This window comes from Chelonia mydas, chromosome 3 (genome assembly GCF_015237465.2).
Source record: "Chelonia mydas isolate rCheMyd1 chromosome 3, rCheMyd1.pri.v2, whole genome shotgun sequence".
Lineage (NCBI taxonomy): Eukaryota > Metazoa > Chordata > Testudines > Cheloniidae > Chelonia > Chelonia mydas.
The window spans coordinates 85,912,638-85,930,844 of record NC_057851.1 but is presented as its reverse complement, the minus strand read 5'-3'; positions in this window follow the sequence as shown (position 1 = coordinate 85,930,844).

Here is an 18,207-nt window from a genome sequence, read left to right as displayed (position 1 = left end):
ATTGGCTACATGACCTCCCGTCCAGGCCCAAGGAATAGAGCTGGATTGAAAATGTGAATTCCATTTCACCACAATGTTCAAGGTTTCAAATTTTTTTTCATTCCAGACTAGAACCAGTTCAAAACCTTCTGAATGTTTTCATGCAACGGAAGAGCACAGAAACATCTGTTTTTGGATTGAAAAGGTCAGGTTTTCCATTCTGAACTGACTCTCTCTCAGGAGTGACTGGAGAGTTCATGCTGGACCTCAGAAACCTCCCTCCTGAAAACTTCATTAGAATCAATACATCACTGCAAAAGATTTTGGCTGAGATAAACCAGCATATTTTGACACAAAACAAAAGAAAAAAAGAAAGAAAGAAACAAACAAAAAAAAATCCAGCCAACCAACCAAAACAAACAAATCCAACCACCACACATTTATCTGAAAAGGTCTCAATCAGCTCTACTGAAGAGAAAGTGAGGCTGTTCACCCCTTTACTCCTCCCGCCACCTGGGTGAATGGAGAGTGAGTGGAACAGAAGGACAGAAAATGGATGAAACCTTAGCTCCTCCACACTTACCACTTTGATGTCCAGAGAAGCTAAGCTGGAGGTGAGTAGTAAACGACTGCTGGTACAGGCCAGCAGCAAACTAGTACCCCCCTTGGAGCCAAGAGGAAGCAGGGGAGGCATTGTAACTTGCATTTCAGAGTCACAGTGCTCCAGGGGCTACTCCAGCTTGCCCCCTTGCACATGGTTGTGCCTAAAGACATAATCTATCCCTTATAGATGCAACCTGTACATTGCTTGTTCCCCTTCCCTTACATGGTTTTCCTTCCATGCTCTGGTTGTTAAATAGTGGTCTCATATAACATTACAACTCCTCTCTGTAACCTAGGAGATCCCCTTCATGGTTTGTTTGGCATCTTATTCACACATTCCTCTGTGTCACAGGGTGACTTGCCCTTGGGCTGGAGAGCCAGGGACCACGCCAACTCTGATTACAGGATGAGCCCCAGGTTAGATGAAGCAGGCAATTTCCTATAAAGAGCAGAAGGTGGCTGCAGTAAGGGGGAAGCTAAGTAGACTGTATTGAGACTGTAGAGGGTGAGAGAGGTCCCCATACGGAAGATCTTGAGACAAAGGAAACTGCTCCAGCTAGGAAAGGCTGGGAGTAACCTATTAAAGCAGGATGGACTCTAACTGGAGATGGGTAGTTTGGGTTGTACCCAGCTGAAGGCTGGATGGAAGACTTTAGAGTTTAGTTTTTAAGTTTAATTTAATAAATCAGAACTTAAGGAGGGCTCGAAATAAACCTGTGAGGAGTTTATTTGGGAATTCAAGAAGGGAAACTGAGGCATGGAGCTGCGTGCAAGGCTATTCCCAGCATTGTAAAATGGCCACTCATCTACAGTTTGCCTAATCTTTCACTCACACACCCAGGCACAAACAATGCATTGTCCCTGTGACAAATGTACAACTGATTATGTATTTCAGACTCTAAAAACTACTGATTTATAAATCTAACTAATTCATTATAAGGAAACCTACCAGATGATTTTCAATGTATAATATTTGTTCAATTGATAATAATAATATCAAATATCTAAAAAGCACTGCCCAATATGTTTCTCTCCCCATGGAAATGGAATTCAATTGTCCCCGGTGATTTTCACCTAATCAGAAATTGGGATCATCCTTTTAAAGACAAAATGAAGGAAATGTAGTTCATTCAGACAATTCTACCTTAACACAGGAAATCATAAGAATGCTGCTATGTATCACCAAACAGTCTTTAAGATGAAAACAAAACAAAACAAACAAGCTTTGACCTTAAGTTCTTGTGAGTTAGTAAGGTAGCACCAAGACATTTAGGCAGGGGGGAGAGACAGGGGGTTGTGTGCGTGGTGTTGATATTGCACTGGATTCCTTAGTGAAACCATAAAACATCCTGATGAGAGTTTAGAAGACTGTTTAAAGCATAATCACTAAAGTGACTGCCTAGAAATGTGTAAACAGGAAGAAAAATGAGACACTGACAAGAGATACAACCTCAGTCTTGTGGATTTGATGGCAGTTGTAGAGCTTTATTATGATTATTAATGATGCAGGTGGAAATCACAAATATCCTGTGAAAAGTGACAAGCTTTATGGTTCCAGGATGCCATAGTACAGGGGTTCTCAAACTGGGGGTCAGGATCCCTCACAAGGGATCACAAGGTTATTACGTGGGGGGTCACGAGCTGTCAGCCTCCACCCCAAGCCCCGCTTTGTCTCCAGCATTTGTAATGGTGTTAAATATGTTAAAAAGTGTTTTTAATTTATAAGGGTGGGTCGCACACAGATGCTTGCTATGTGAAAGGGGTCACCAGTACAAAAGTTTGAGAACCACTGCCATAGTAACTATGTAATCTATGTAACTATGTAATAGTCCTCTGCCATGTACATTGGCCAAATTGAACAGTCTCTATGCAAAAGAATAAATGGATACAAATCAGACCTCAAGAATTATAACATTCAAAAACCAGTAGGAGAACACTTCAACCTCCATGGACACTCAATTACAGACCTACAAGTCACAATTATTCAACAAAAAACTTCAAAAACAGACTCCAACCAGAAACAGCAGAACTGGAATTAATCTGCAAGCTGGACACCATTAAATTCGGCTTGAATAAAGACTGGGAGTGGATGAGTCATGACACTAACTAAAAACTATTTCCCCATGCTAATTTTCCCCCTATTGTTACTCACACCTTCTTGTCAACTGTTTGAAATGGGCCATCCTGATTATCACTACACAAGTTTTTTTTCTTCTGCTGATAATAGCCCACCTTAATAGATTGGTCTCATTAAGAGTTGGTATGGCAACCCCCATTTTGTCATGTTCTGTATATGTATATACAGAGATATATATATCTTCCTACTGTATTTTCCACTGCATGCATCTGATGAAGTCGGCTTTAGCCCACGAAAGCTTATGCTCAAATAAATTTGTTAGTCTTTAAGGTGCCACAAGTACTCCTCGTTCTTTATGTAATCTTTGTAACAGTGTCCCCTAAGCTCAAGGCATTTTTCATACTTTACTATCTTAATGCAGTTGTAACTAATTGGTGAGGCAAGCAGTTACCAGGACAGTATATTGCACATTTCATATTTTTAAACTTGTTGAATTAATAACACAGCTGGCTTGAAGTAAGCTTGACAACTGAGCTGGACCTACAGTGCTAGCAATGCAGCATCTTGGTTAGTAGCATTTCTGTAGTCCCTGGTGGCAGCACCTGTGACTCTGAGTTCCACTGGAGACGGAGCAAATATTGCAATTCACAAAAAAAAAAAAAAAAAAAAGAAGGCATGAAGAAAGATGCTGGCTAAGTCAGATATTTTTTAAAGTGCTTACAAAGTCAACATTGAAATATGATAAACGGAGAAATAGAACTAACTAAAGATTCAGAAGGGACATATTTCTATTGCAGTGTGTCATATAATATTAATAGAACCATCCGGGAAGGATGGGGAAATGAAGATTGTTATTTTAAAGAAAAACAGAGCAGCAAAAATTAAACTCCTGACAAACAATCTGAACTTGGGAATTAGTTGTTTTTTTTAAAACCTGAAAAACAACAGTTGTGTGCAAATGTAAGAATATATGGTGTCATGCAAAGATGTAATTTAAAAAGTCCCACTGGGTTTCCCCATGCAAGATTTATGATTGTGATGGAGTTGAGCCAATTGGAGCTGACGTGATAGCTAAATTAATAAAGGCGTGAACACGGAAGGATCAGGAATCTGTCATACCTATAACTCCTCAGAAGAATTAATTTTGTAAGTGAAACACCAGGGGAAAAAAGTAGTCAAAATGTAGTGAAGAGCGGTCAGCTTTAATAGTTATTGCATTTAATGTAGGAGTTTATACCAAATGCTTATAGCAAAACCAACCACAATTTGGAGGACTTGAGATTTACACCCAGACTTTGTAGCTAGCTCCTATATCTAGACCAAGCTGAAACAAACTCCCAGATTTGAACACATCGGTTAGCTAGGATCCAGATCTAAATCGGAACTGTGCACATTAGAAAAGAACTATCTTTAGTACTGAACAAAGTATTAATCTAGATTTTTTTTCTTCCCAATTTATTTTTAAAATACCATGGAATCAAAAACTCTGTTTTATATTCTTATGTAAATGTACAAATATTGGCCTGGATCATGCGCTTCCATGGAAAAAACTCCATGAGGACCCTCTCATGGAGTTCCTCTCCTAACATTTCATTTTTTTGGGTGGGGGAAAGGGTGTTGCTCCTTTTGGAATAGCTCAGAAGAACCACCCCCCTCATCCTGGTGGATTCCTATGCACATGGAGGCCTTATGTTTCTTCAGCTGATCTTCCTTCTCAGCCTTGGCAATATGGATGTCTTCAAATCATGCTTCTAAGGATTCTCCTTGGCCACCTGAGATGTGCAGGGTGTGTGGTTAAGAGAAAAAATAATGCACCCTTCAGCTGTATTGTTTTTTAGGAATTCTCCATGGGGACAGAGGGATGATGCATGTTCCCCTGGCACTATGCCCACTCCCCTATCTATCCACTACTTTCCTAACCCATCTCTGACCATACCCCCATGTGGATTCTGGACTTATGGAACATTCTTCACAGAGTCCAAATGAGATAAGGAACAGTGCTGTGCAGTGAGAGAAATGATGAGATGTTCCAGGATATGCTAATAATACCTTACATATATGTAGGCCCTAAATGGTTTATCAGCTTTAAAAGTTGCATATAGAGAATTCTCTTCTTCCATCACCAGAATGCAGACACCTCTGAGTCAGAAAGAACAAGCAGCTATTGACAAAGCAGCACTACACAACAGTTTAAAGCTGGAAGCGAAGAGAGCCATCTATAGGTAATGTTCATAGCTACTGATCTGCTGCTGGTTATGCAGAGATACCAGCATGTACCTCTGTACCTCGGGGCGGGGGGGTCTTCGGAAGGCTCATGATGCACTGAGCATGGTTGTTATAGTGGGCATAACTGGACACTGCAAGTTGGAGGTTCCTAGGGTTGTGTCTGGGACCGGAGATATTGGCTAGTGTCATTTGCTTGCAAGTAGCTGGGAGCAGCTTCCCTGCCAGAGGCTGGGCGTGAACAGCCCAGGAGTGGGGGCTCTCAAAGCAGAGCCAGGTAAGGCTGGCTCCCAGAGTCAAGGATTGGAGAGGCCTAGCAGATCACTAGTCCAGAAAAAAATCAGAGGGGAACGTCACACCGGGATCCCATGTGTAGAGCAGCTCCGTTGTTCACAGAATCTTGTGTCCTACCCTGTGCAGTGATACCATTATATTTCCACTGTAGTCAGGTCCCTTTACAGCTTCAAGGAGTGCAGGTGGTGATGACTGTATGTACAAGAGAGCCCAGTGAAGTAGATTATCTTGCTTTTTTTCCTGGATGCAGAGCAATGGCTCCCAACCTTTCCATAGAACTGTATCAGTTTACCTAAGAACTCTCCTATAACAACCAGTTTTTGAAACTCTAATATCAAGGATTCAGGGGGTTAAGAAACTAGACCAGAAAAATATTATAGTATCTTCTTTTATTTACAACAATACCTTCCCTCCTAATGAATGATCCCCTTTCCCAAGCACAGTGACAACTCTCCTCTTTCAATGATGAATTCAAGATCTAGCCTCTGAGCTTGGCCCCAGTGTGAAAGCTACTTGCTGGAGTCCCAGTTGGGCTATGTCTACACTGCATTCCACTGCTGGCAGTGTGGGGTATGCATTGTTATACACTGAAGTGAAAAGCAGATTACGTACACACCAAATTGTGATTGCAGCTACATGTGTCAGTGAAAGGCTCTGGAAGAGGCGAGGCACCAAGGAAAGGCTTGAGCAGTTCCCGACTGCTGGAGCCTTTCACTGCAGTGAGGAAAAGTTCTGGCAGGGGAAGGCAGTCTGGAAAATGCTGCGAGAGCCTTTCCCGACTACTGGAGTCTTTCCCTGAGGTGGGGAAGAGATCCAGCAGCAGGGAGTTGCAAGAGCCTTCCCCCCGCTGGAGTCTTTTCCTGAGATGGAGAAAAACTCCAGCAAAGGAAGGCAGCAGGAAACTGCATGGCTAAAAATAGCCACGTCGAGAGGGAGGGATAGTTTGGGTGAGTAGAGAGCCATGTAAGGGGTATATACTTGGGTACATACCCAAACCCTTCATGTACTCTACACATCTAAAGCCATGCCTCACCAGCTACACTGCTATTTATACTTGTTCTACAAGAGTATGTATGCTACATGCTGCCAAAAAAAGCACGCAGTGTGGACATGCCCAGTGGTGTATGACAGAACTGGCAACTTGGTTCAAAGAACCCTAAGTTCACACTGTGGGCAGAATACATACTTCAGAGTGGGAGTGGTCTCTGGCAATGGGCCCACCATAATAAATGGGCCATAGATTCATCATTAAGCTGGAACTGAGGAGTTCAGAGCCTGATAAACTAGTGCATTTAAATGTTTAGAGCCTAATATTTCTTGGCAGCGTGTTTCCTATTTCAGATCTGTAGTATGGTGATTTACCACAAGAAGTGAGTCAAACAGATATCTTTATTTAATGTATATATAGTTATTTTTTAAAAATAAACATGCGGTGCATGTGCTTTTGCTGCATAATTGCGTCATCTTGTTGCGGTATCCATGCTCCTACTCATGCCCCTAGCCCCAGTGATTTTATTTTGTCATGTTTCTTTTAGATTATAAGATATTCAAGGCAGGGACTGTGTCTTTTCAGTATGTCTATATGGTACCTGGCAGACTTTTAAGTGTTCATTAAAAATAATAATAACGTAGTGCAGGGGTGGGCAAACTTTTTGGCCCGAGGGCCACATCAGGGTGCGAAATTGTATGGAGGGCCAGGTAGGGAAGGCTGTGCCTCCCCAAACAGCCTGGCCCCCGCCCCCTATTCACCCCTCCCACTTCCCACCCCCTGACTGTCCCCCTCAGAACCCCCAACCCATCTAACCTTCCTTGCTCCTTGTCCCTTGACCCCCTGAGACCCCCTGCCCCAAACCGCCCCCCCCCAGGATCCCACCTCCCCTGCTCCCTGTCCCCTGACTGTCCCCCGGAACCCCGTACCCAACACCCCCACCGCCGTGCATGCGCACCGCCGCCGCCCCCTTACCATGCCACTCAGAATGGCAGGAGCTTGCAGCCCTGCTGCCCACGTGGCAGCATAACTGCGGGGGAGGAGGGACTGTGGGGGAGGGGCCGGTGGCTAGCCTCCCGGGCCAGGAGCTCAGGGGCTGGGCAGGACGGTCCCGCAGGCCAGATGTTTGCCCACCTCTGATGTAGTGTATATTGGGCCTAATTCATGGGTCTATTACAGCAGCTTTCAGTCAGTGTCCCAAGACACAACTTCTCTAAAGCTAGCAGATTTGCCTAATCTAGGATTTCCCCCTGCATATAGGAATCCTTCAGTGATAAAGAGCTCGTTGGGAGCCCTCCTCAGGAAAACAGTGTTGCTGAGGTGTGTCTATTCCCTGGCAATCCTCAGCTGCTGGAATGGGCCCTGAGTTGGCAGCCAGAACAGCTTAGCTAGCCCAGAGGCTGGAACCGGGCCAATGTAGAACTGATCCCAGAATAGTTGGGTGCTGATGGCAAAAGGTTCCCCCTTTATGTCCCTCTGTTTGCTTCCAGCTGTGCCCAGTGCTACTTCAGTGCAACTGAGAACATGCCCCATTTTTCTTTATGCACAAGTCTTCTTTCAACATAAAAATAAAAATATGTTTATTATTGTTACTAGCTGCAAAATTCTTGAAGAAAAAAAGTGAAGAAAAAGTCCATAGCTTCAAAAATATAGCTCTATTATAATATTCATGATGTTGACTGCTCCCTTTACCAGGCCAGTAGGAAACCATAGTAACTCTAGGTTTAGCTGTTTGAATCTATTATTTATTCAAAGCCATATTTAAAATTCTCTGTGGGACAGTCCTTTCCTACCACCCTATTTTAGGATTAAGATTTACAATTATAAGGATATTCCCATATGAAAGGAGTTCACTTGATTAAATAACTGTTTGTTACAGAAGGTTTAGTCGCACTTTTCAGATGATAAGGGACCACCAGCCAACTCTCTGCACCACTTGCATTCTCAAATTTCCATGCCTGTGTCTGAACTCAAATGCAGATGTACAACATAGATATGGAGAAGGGTACTGAGGTTTAAAAAGAAAGCATGCTACATTAACAGGGTTTATTTCTGGACTGTATCTTCCATGAGAGGGTTTTACCACTTAGCATGATAGCTAGATAGATCCTCTTTTAAATGAACTATTTTTGATAATAGCTAGGCATCTGTTTTTTCTCTGAGACATCTTAACCTCCCTTTTCACTCAGACACTAGAATGGCAGTCCATGTTTTTAGGCAGTTAGTACTGTGTATTAAATGTAAGGTTCTAAGTCTGTAGAAACTATGTAAGTGGCTTTCCCATTGATTTCTGTACATGGAATGACAACAAACTTGGACTCTGAGGATGGAGTACTACTTCATTTACTCTAGCCCTTGATTTGTTCTGCCACTTCTCTGCTTCCTTTCCCTACATTACAGATCCTCTCTTGGCTCAGCAAACCATATTGCAGAAATCTCTCTCTCCCTCTCTCTCTTTCTCTCTCTCTCATATTCTCTCAGTCAGGGCTAGTGTTCTAGGAATGAGATATTGCAGGATGATCTTTGCTCAGGTAGTGCCTTCTGCCTAGAAATTTAACACTTGATATTGTCTGTCCTTAATCTTCTGCACAGCAGAGGAGTCGGCAGGCCTCACAAAAAAAGAGGCCTATCCTGTGTTGAATTTGTTTATATCTATATTTGTGGAAAGATTATATAGGATTAAATAGGATGGAACTAATAAAGTTTTATCAAAATTACTCTAAAAGCCGATAAGGCCAGATCCTTAGCCAAGATTCATTCCCCTCTGTACCACTCCAGCAGGATAAAGGAGAGATGAAGTGACTTAAAAGGATAGTTCAGCATTCACTTGTAGAGGAATCCACAGGTGTGTTATAAAAGGAAGAGGGCCAAATTCTGCCCTCAGTTAAATACATGAAACCCCACTGCCTACAATAAGCCTAGGAGGTACTTGTGGAGTTGGATGTGCTGCAATCCAAATCAGTTATGTAACAGACTAAAGGGATGTAATTGGAATCCCATTAAGGAATCAATATTGTAAAGAATTGTAATTAGCCAGAAGTCAGCAAGAGAAACAGAATAAGTCTGTTCTTGACCTTTATATAACAGGAAAAGGATCAGGTTGCAGCAGTGTCTTAGTGCAGTAGCTGCTTCCAATGTGTTGCTGATATCAGGAACAATACAAACACAAGTGAATATATTCCAAAAAGAGAAAATCACGAAGAGGAATAAAATGATAAGGTACCATAGGAGAGATGGATGGGGGTTTTGAATATTAGGCAGACTAATGAACTGTCTGAGAAGGCTTTGAAAGGGTAGGAGGTCACAAAACCACTATCCCTCAAGAGACTGTTCCTGTTACCAGACTGTTGAAGGGAACAGGTTCTATGGGAAGGCATGGTGGGGTTGAAGTCTTTCTTGGGGAGAAGTCCTGTGGAGAAGGGCAACTGTCTAGGACTGTTCTGTGGGGGCAGGGGGAGGGGTCCCTCTTTGCAATAATAAGAAGTCAGGACAGAACTGATCAGATGAACATTTTCACTACTCATCCCCTTCAGGTGGTAGGTTGACCAAGATTATGTGTTCATCTCTTTATCTCTTTTAGTCTAGAGAGAAGGGGAATTACATATAGAGAGTGAAGGGAAGTTATTATTGATTATTATTAGTAGTAGAATTAACACAGCATCTAGGAGTTCCAGTCCTGGACCAGGATCCTATTGTGCTAGGTGCTGTACAAACAGAACAAAATGATGGTCCCTGCCCCAAAAGTTAATTCCCTCTTTCACTATGGATGGTGCATCTAAGTGACTTCTTTCTCCTCACTCCATGGATGAAGCTACTGAGTAGTTTCATAACCTCCCTTCCTTCCACTAGTGGGAACAGTTTTAGGGGAGGTTAAGAGCCAAGAGAGAGGGAAGTTGGAAGCAGACAAGCTGATGAACCTTCCCTAGTTGATCTCACCCAACAAGGAGTCTGATACTGTTTCCTTATAGCATCAGACCCCAATTCAGTGTTGGAGAGACAAATATCCGTGAGTTAAATATTGCCCAAGCAAGCTCACACAATTGCACCATTTGTGCTATTCTACAAATGTATTAATTTGATTAATCTATCCCCGCCAGTTTACAGTTTATCGTTTTCCCAAGAGACTGGTTAGGTAAATATCTAGAGTGGAGAGGTTGCCAATGTTTTTGAATTTGTGAGCAGCTCCCTGGTATACAAAAGCATTTTCATGGGAGCTGGTTTTCAAGCTCATTTCAGTGGAAACAGAAAATGGACCCTCATTTAAAAAATACACATATATTGTTATTGCTTTAAATAATTAGTTACTCATAAGCAGTTCTGCCAGCCTGTTGACTGATACTCTGCTTTGACTTCCTCTGTTTGTGTCAGGCACCATGGGACATTCCAGTGATTTGCTTTGTTATTTTAAATGAATTGAAGTTTCTAGATCTCAGCAATTTTGTCATTTGCCCAGGGAAGGGAAGGGAAATTATTTATAATACTGTATGTACATTCCTCTGAAATGGCAGGTAGGTCTATGGCTTGCCTAAGCAACCTCATAGCTGAAATGAGCTAGTGGGTGGCTCCTGCATGTTTCCATTGTTAAGGATTTTGGAAATATGGTAGGTATCTGATCAGGTGGGAAGACAAGCAGTACTCTAAAGGCTAAGCTGTGGCTTTACCAGCCAATGTAGCATCAGCGGGTGGGGTGTAAAGTAACATGTCAACAGCTGCTGCGGCCAGAGGAATTATTCCTGTGTACACAGGGAGGCAGAATGTTTCTAGGAAGTGTGGGCCTTGCACACAGGAGGAACAACTATTACATCCTTGTATCCACAGCTCCAGGGCATCACCCAGTGAAAAAAGCCACCCTTTTGCCCCAAATTAATCATACCCCTTTTGGGTATTTACCATTACTGGGGGCACTATGAATCCTTTTGGACTTGCATTCTGGTCAATGGAGGTTGGTCAATATGGAGACCAAAAGTGCCACACCCTCACCAGCTCACAATAACTGAGTTTCAAGCAAGCCCATCATTCTGAGAAAGCATTGTTGAAGAAGTCAGGGGCAGGGCTTGCCTGCAAATGAAAAGATGATAACTACAAGAAAGGATTATATATCACACATGTACAAATAATAAAATACTCTGCTGTCTGCTGCAACTCATGAAAACCTTAACCTTAACAGTTTGTCCGATGACACTAAATGAAATGTTAAATGTTAAATGCACTGACATGGGGGGAGGGATAGCTCAGTGGTTTGAGCATTGGCCTGTGTGACAAAGTTCCGGCTCTACCTTGCTGGGTCTTGCACTTATTGGCGGATTTGCTCACCTTGGAGCTTCACGGCAGCCCTCAGCTTGGCCGTTTTTCTGAATTCACAGTTCAGGTCGGCTCCTCCTGTGTCTGACCAGGAGTTGGGAGGATTTGGGGGGAACCCGGGCCCGCCCTCTACTCCGGGTTCCAGCCCAGGGCCCTGTGGAATGCCGCTGTCTAGACTGCCTCCTGGAACAGCTGTGTGACAGCTACAACTCCCTGGGCTACTTCCCCATGACCTCCTCCCAACACCTTCTTTATCCTCACCATAGGACCTTCCTCCTGGTGTCTGATAATGCTTGTACACCTCAGTCCTCCAACAGTCCGTGTTCTCACTCTCAGCTCCTAGTGCCTCTTGCTCCCAACTCCTCACACACACACCACAAACTAGAGTGAGCTCCTTTTTAAAACCCAGGTGCCCTGATTAGCCTTTCTTAATTGATTCTAGCAGCTTCTTGATTGGCTGCAGGTGTTCTAATCAGCCTGTCTTAATTGTCTCCAGAAGGTTCCTGATTTTTCTGGAACCTTCCCTGGGAAAAGGGACCTGCTTAGCCTGGGGCTAATATATCTGCCTTCTATTACTCTCCTATAGCCATCTGGCCTGACTCTGTCACACCTGCTAAACCCAGGGTTGTGAGTTCAATCCTTGAGGGGGCCATTTAGGGATCTGGGGCAAAAATTGGGGATTGGTCCTGGTTTGAGCAGGGGGTTGGACTAGATGACCTCCTGAGGTCCCTTCCAACAGTGATATTCTATGATTCTATGTTAAACTGTAGAAATTGGTTGATTCCACCCACCCCCAAAATAGTTTTGGAGACATATAAAAGAACAGGCAGTGCAGGTTAATGTCTTTATTTCTCAGGATAGATAACCAAATCACACTACTGGAAAAACTTGGGGGAGGAGGGGGAACCCCAAGCATAACTAAAAGATTTTTCTGTTGCAAACATGGAAGTAGCCTTGTTACTCCTCATCAACCCTGTCCTTGTTGAAACTTTGAGATTCCCTTTCCTTGCCCCTTTACTGTACATTCCCTGCCTCGCAGATATCACTATCATGACTGGATCAGTGACACCTCATTCATAGCCCATGTAAGAGACAGAGACCAAGGGCAGAAATTGATCTCAGCTCTGAGCAACTGGCACAGCAGGCCACTACGCAAGACAAGAACGATAGCTTCTACATAAAAATTATATTCGGAAGGGAAAAAATATACTGAAAACCTTGTCAACATTTGATACTTCAGTATCACAGGGGTAGGTAGAAGACAAATCCTTCCACATTGGTCCCTTCTCCGACAAAAATCCTAAAAGCTAGATTATCACACAATGAACTCTAACTGAGGGTATGTCTACACTACAAAATTAGGTCAATTTTATAGAAGTCGATTTTTAGAAACCAATTTTATAGTGCTGATTGCATATGTCCACACTAAGCACATTAAGTTGGCGGAGTGCATCCTCACTACTGTGGCTAGGATCGACTTACAGAGCGGTGCACTGTGGGTAGCTATCCCACAGTTCCCGCAGTCTCCGCTGCCCATTGGAATTCTGTGTTAAGCTCCCAATGCCTGATGGGGCAAAAACATTGTCGCAAGTGGTTTTGGGTACATGTCATCAGGCCCCCCCTCTCCCTCCATGAAAGCAACGGCAGAGAATTGTTTCGTGCCTTATTTCCTGGGTTACCCTTGCAGACGCCATACCACAGCAAGCATGGAGCCCACTCAGCTCACCGTCACCGTACATCTCCTGGGTGCTGCTGGCAGACGCGATATGGCATTGCTACACAGCAGCAGCTCCTTGCCTTCGTGGCAGACAGTGCAGTAGGACTGATAGCCGTCGTAATTCTCCTGGATCCTCCTGGCAGACCTTGGTGAGGTCAATTAGGGGCACCTGGACAGACATGACTATTCTTCTCTTAGAGCACTGAATGGGAGCCAGAGACTCCAGGCCATTCTCTTCTTTAAGTTTCGTCTCATGGAGATTCAGTCCTGCCTGGAATATCTTGTGAGCTGGAGGCTTCTGCCTCAGGCTGCTCTCCCAGCCACCAGCAGTACGCCATTGCACCTACCTCAGCCTGTCCCTTGCTTCCATGGCTCATGAAGCCTGGACAGTAGTAAGGAGCAGTTCAACTATAGACTGAGCAAGTGCAGAGTGGTGGTAGAATGTGCCTTTGGACATTTAAAAGCTCGCTGGCACTGTTTGCTGACTAGGTCAGACCTCAGCGCAACCAACATTCCCATTGTTATTGCTGCTCGCTGTGTGCTCCATAATATCTGTGAGACTAAAGGGGAGACGTTTATGGCAGGGTGGGAGGTTGAGGCAAATTGCTTGGCATCCGATCTTGAGCAGCCAGACACCAGGACGATTAGAAGAGCACAGCAAGGCATGCTGCGCATCAGAGAGGCTTTGAAAACCAGTTTCATGACTGGCCAGGCTGCAGTGTTACAGTTGTGTGTGTTTCTCCTTGATGCAAACCCTCCCCCTTTGTTGATTTTAATTCCCTGTAAGCCAACCATCCTCCCCCCTTTGAAATAAAGTAACTATTGTTTTGAAACCATGCATTCTTTCTTTATTAATTAAAAAAAAAATGAGATAACGGACAAGGTGGCCTGGGTGGGGTGGGGGAGGAGGGAAGGACAAGGCCACATTGCTTATTGTAGCCGTACTAAAAATCAAACTGTTTGAATGACAGCATTCTGTTGCTTGGTCCATCCTCTGGAATGGAGTGGTTGGGTGCCCGGAGCCTCCCCCCCCCACGTTCTTGGACATCTGGGTGAGGAGGCTATGGAACACGGGGAGGAGGGCAGGCGGTTGTACAGTGGATGCAGTGGGGGGTCTGTGCTCTTGTTGGCTTTCCTGCAGCTCCAACAGACGCTTCATCATGTCCGTTTGCTCCCCCAACAGACCCTTCATCATGTCTGTTTGCTCCCTCCTTAGCCTCAGCATCGCGTCCTGCCTCCACTCTTCATGCTCACTTAATTATTTCCTGGCCTCTGCCACTGAATGCCTCCATGCATTAAGCTGTGCCCTATCAGTGCGGGAGGACTGCATGAGCTCGGAAAACATGTTATCGCGAGTGCGTTTTTTTCACCTTCTAATCAGTGATAGCCTCAGGAACGGAGATGATAGGAGGAGCGTAGAAACATTCTACGCTCTACGATTCTGGGGGGGACTGCACGGTCATCTATGCTGCTGAGTGCTGCTGAGTTCACCACGCTGACCAAACAGGAAATGAAATTCAAAAGTTCCCGGGGCTTTTCCTGTGTACATAGCTAGTGCATCAGAGTTCAAAGTGCTGTCCAGAGCGGTCACAATGGAGCACTCTGGGATAGCTCCTGGAGGCCAATACCGTCGATTTGTGTCTGCACACTGCCTCAAATCTGACCCAGCAAGGTCGATTTTAGCGCTACTCCCTTCGTCGGGGAGGAGTACAGAAGTCAACTTTAAGAGCCCTTTAGGTCGATGGAACAGGGTTGGTTGTGTGGACGCAGTCATTTTTAATTCAACCTAACCCGGTAGTGTAGACCAGGCCTGAGTAATCAGGAAACTAGGTGCACAACATGGGATGTACAAAATTATTTTCAAAAACTGCAATTTAAGTTCCTAGAGCAAGTAAATCAATTCTGGGATTTTGAACAATTACATGTCTAAATCATTCAAGTCCATCTATTGGAAATATTGGCTCTCAGTGTTATGTTTGTATTTCCTCCCCTCCTCCCCCCCGATTTTCCATTTGATTCCTGCTGTTTCTCTCATTTCCTGTGCATTACTTTTAAAAATTTCATGCTCCTTGACTTTTTTTAGATATTGTTTAAAGAGCTGTGAAATAATCTTATATTATCATGAGGGAAGATGGTATTTCACATGCCTGCATGTAAGTGGTAGGTTCTAAATAAACACACAAATGCCTGAATCATCTGAAAATGCAAGAAAATGGAATTCAGAAATGAAAAATGTGTCTGCAGTAAAGACAATTTGTCTTAAAAACAATACCTTATATTTCAACATTGCTACTATATGAGGCAATTTGTGCAAACTGCTCAGCAACAAATATACTATAATAAAATATAAATATAAGGTGATGAGTACTATAGAAAATAAACAAATGTAAGCTGATGAGTACTGCAGAAATAGAAATAAATAAATAAATAAATAAATAAATAAAATCCAGATCATGTTTAATACTATATTTGTGGTTACATATCAAAGTCAATATACTGTATGCTATTACTGGCCTCCACGTATCCAATTTATCTCCTTTGTCTGGTGAAGGGATTAGAGCAGGCTGTACAATCATTTTAAGGAGGTGTATTACAATAGTGCCCAAATGCTCCAGTCAGCTTCAGGACCCAATTATGCTGTCTAAAAATCAGTTTGGGAGATAAGCTCCCTACTTCTAATTGTTTATTACAGGCAGAATAGCCAGTGAAACCTATGGTTAAGATTGCCCAGTGCTTTCCATTATAAGACCCTGTGTTCAGTTCTTATAACTTTGCCAAACTTAAACCATTTAGGCTGAAATTTTCTATGCCAGTTGTGTGTCTGAGGTTGAATATTTCTGGAAAATGTAATTTAAAATGATTCAGCCTTTTCCTAGAAGAAGGTTAGAGAAATAAGGTTAGAGAAACTCCTTTGCCCATGTTAAAAAAATGTTGCAACCATTTCACTGAGTACCTCTAGTGCCTTCATGGTTTGTAGCAGGGGCATTAAATTTGGTGTGGGAGATGCTCTGGTGCTGGGGTGTATGTTTTGCTGTCCCTGTGAAAATATGCCCAAATTTGACTAAGTTATAAACCTTTGATAAATTTCCATTCACACATGCCCAGTAGAAATGTACTAGAATTTGGCAGCTTAATTCACGTATGATTCCATCCACACTGAGCATGTTCCATCCCCTCCCAGCTCCTATGTTGCAACTGAATTGTACATGTGCCATCCCCACAGAGCAATTGAGCATGCACTATCCCAGGACTGCAGGTGTGAAGCAGGACTTTCCCTTTAATTTTGTCCCTCCCAGCAGCTGCAGTTCTAGACACTAGAACTGAGAAGAGAGGATCTGGCTCTCTTTTCCTTTCAGTGTACTAAATGAGGCAACTGCTTACACCAGCTGAGGAACTACTTGATTCCAACGGATGACTTACAACAGCTGTATTGACACATACTGCAGGACATCAATTATTTTGGCATTAACAAATTATTATATTGGAATGCACATAACATGGATAAGAATCACGTGTAGAAATTCAGGGTAAAGAGGATTGACATTAATAAAGCTATGATTTTGGCATGGATATTTTTATTAAAAGTCATGGACAGGACATGGGCAATAACCAATAAATCATGGATTTATTGAAGCTAGAGCCCAAGTCCTGCTGCCTGAGGCTGAATTATTGGAATTTTCAAGAAGTCATGGAGGTCTCATAAACTCACGTAGCCTTGGACATTACACCTGCAGATTTGATGGGAATATATTCTGAGACACCTTTAAAATTTCTCTGTCACCTTTAGATCAGTATAGAAATGAAACAACCTTTAAAAATACCAAGTAATGTTTTTCAGCACAGCAGCTAAAAATAATACACCTAATAAAGCCTGACATAAAGTATATTTTGGGTCAATTGTATAGGTTTTAAAAATTAAATATTTTTTGCCATTTGTCATGTTTCTATCTTTGATTTACCATTATTCTGTCTGCAGCTCTGTGTCAGATCCTAAGCTGGGGTAAATCAATCTATGCTGAGGATCTGGCCTGTCTCCTTCTATTTTTGTCTTTCCCTAAAATTTTCTCTCTCCATATATATGTCTTTCTACAAGCTTCCCTCAGGCCTCTCTAAATCTCTCTAAGCTTCCTCTCTCTCCTCTCTATGAGCTTTGTTTGAACTGTTATTTCAATTTGTGCACCAATTCCTGCAGTCCTTAATCATTCCTTGTACTCAGGAGATGCTCTGGCTGACTTCACTAAGAGCTGTGTGATTTAGCTCTGTGTTTTGTGCACTTTTTCTTTAGTTTCTTTCCTATTTCATTTCTCTGTCTGCAAATCTGATTCATTTTCTGTGCTTTGGTCTTCCTGCTTCTTTCTTTTTGTTGTTGCCCTCTCTCAGTGAAGTTTCAAGTTTTTTCTCTCCCTTCCCTCCTAAAGTGACTCTGGGTTGAGGAGGAACAATTCAAGAAGTATTCTACCTCATTTGTGTGGGATAAAGAACCAGGGGTAATTACATTCTGTGTGTTTGTGGGGGCTGAGGAGCCATAGTGTTCAAGTGAAGATTTCAGTGCATTTCACCATGTCCTCTTTGTAACATGGCCATTTGGTTAGCCTTATATAGTTGATTTTTTTTATAGTTAGCTATTTCTAACAATTTTATATTACAAGATATTTATCTAGAAATGCCCATCTTTTCCATGCTAGCTCAAAGATGTGAAAATGTATAGCTGTATGACACAGAAGTGGTGAATATTTCATTGGATAAACAGTAGGCCAGATTCTGCCCCAGTTTCACCTGTGAAGCTCCACTGAAGTCAATGAGATGGCATGGGTGTTACGTGAGGGCAGAGTTTGCTCCTCTGAGATGGTGTATTGGAATGTGATCACATGCCAGAATTGTACTGTGATCTACATACATTTGTGTCCTTTACATACATACTACTTTAAGGAGAACATGACACAGATAACAGCTGGGACAAGTCAGGAAGTGGTGCTTTTTGCCCCTAAAAGCAGCCACCAGCATCCCTTGAATTGCTATCTCAGC